The 1,870-nt window shown below is 37.8% G+C and overlaps 1 long non-coding RNA gene across 1 annotated transcript in view; it reads right to left on the reverse strand.

The window, feature by feature from the left end:
- Window positions 1–526: 526 nt before the first annotated feature.
- The window catches only part of LOC106813192, a 4,620-nt gene continuing 3,276 nt past the window's right edge, over window positions 527–1,870 (reverse strand). The window contains exon 3 of the long non-coding RNA XR_001394438.1: window positions 527–1,065. This is a non-coding gene — a long non-coding RNA (uncharacterized LOC106813192). The remainder of the gene's footprint in view (window positions 1,066–1,870) is intronic.

A 1,870-nucleotide genomic window follows, 5' to 3' on the forward strand; every position in this document is an offset into this window, starting at 1 on the left:
TGCGGCGGCGTCGTTTGAACTCGTTTGCCCGCACGTTCTAAATCGCGCGCGGGCCGAGTCGGGCGTGGCAGCATTTAAATATTCAGTGTTACTACCACGAGCATACACAGGTGCACGATTTATGATCGTCTACGGCATCGTTGGCAGCAATACCACGTTATATTGTTTTTAACCGAGGGTAGACTGGTTATCCGGCTCACTCTCTGCTAGACAATAGTACACGTTCTGCGATAAACAGTGCGGGGCCCGTGCGAACGAGTCTAAGCCAAGAGGCAGTACCGGCGGCAATTACAGAAAAAGGGCAAGGCCCGGTCGACTGCCGGTCGGTCGGCCGTTGGATTTCAGGGGCAGTACGGCGATTGAAAGGGGCACCGGCCGGCAATTGCCTGTCGGTGCCATCGGTTAATTCGAGCGCCTGATCTAGATAATATATATATATATATATTATATATATATATATATATATATATATATATATATATATATATATATATTGATCTTATAAATATAAGAAAAAATGGGTAAGTTAGGATAATTAATAGAAGCATTTGTTACTTATTATATGGGCTCTTCAGTATTTTATTACATAAACTGGCAAAATAGACAGAAACAATATTTATTTGAAACTTGGAGGCACTGAAGTGTGAATGTAATTAATAATTATATGTTTACTTGATCATGAAAACAATCAATGACATGTCTTTTTCACTAATTCATTTATTACCTGCTAAATTATCCATATTACAGTAAAACCTCGTTATACCGCCACCATCAGGACTTGGGAAATATTGGCATTATAACGAGGTATTGAGATCGAACCACTAAATAGCCTCCAGTTGCTAGAAAACCAATCAAAATAGATGATATATGATTATAAACAAAAATCACATGACAAATAAAAATCATATTAACAAAATTTCTTTGTTTTATAACTGAATTGCTATTAAAATAAAAATATTATAGTTTCATGTTTGTTTCCGTGTTTTCGTTAGTCCGGAGTACAGCACATGTACATACATGTACATTTAAGTTGGCGTGCAGTATTTTGATATTCCGGGGTTCAATCTTTCTTAAAAAAGTTTGAAATTGACTTCTGTTTAGAACATTCAGAAATCAGTGAATCCATGCGAGATTGTAGAAGGGACACGGCAGAAATGTCACGTTCATTAGAATATGCGTTCGACTCAAAATATTGCAATACAGTCTGAATTGACCTCCGAGTATTAAGTGATGATGGGGGCGGAATCTCTACCGCTAGTACTATACTGCTAAATACTACTTCTATTACATAGGACTCGAGTGGATGTGCTGTGTGTATGTTACCACAGAAACTGATCAACCGATACCGACCAACACTCGATGGCAGTAGAACGAGTGTATTTTCAATGCATTTATATAGAATTGTACATAGCCATAATGCTGGCGGTTAACGAGGGGCGGTATTACAAGGCTAAATTACGTACAAATAGATACAAATGATCTGTATACTGACATTTCCCTGGCGATAAGTGAGATTGGCGGTATTACGAGGGGCATGCAGTATAACGAGGTTTTACTGTACTTTTAACAACTTCATCGTCGGCACCAATTTCCAATAAGGCATTAAGCCGCTGCATGTCCTCCAACTTGAGCTGACTTTGAGTTACCCTTTGCCGTTTGCTCACTCTTTCCGTCCGCTCCAGAGAACTGGGTGAGCATAGATTGTTCCAATTCCAAGGAAAAACGTGAGGGACAGCTGTGCATTTCAACTTTCTCAAAGATGATGCAGTTCCTGAGAAAATAAGCCATAGCAGAATTATATATATATATATATATATATATATATATATATATATATATATATATATATATATATATATATACACAATAA

This window comes from Priapulus caudatus, unplaced genomic scaffold (assembly GCF_000485595.1).
Source record: "Priapulus caudatus unplaced genomic scaffold, Priapulus_caudatus-5.0.1 Scaffold737, whole genome shotgun sequence".
Taxonomy (NCBI): Eukaryota; Metazoa; Priapulida; class Priapulimorpha; order Priapulimorphida; family Priapulidae; genus Priapulus; species Priapulus caudatus.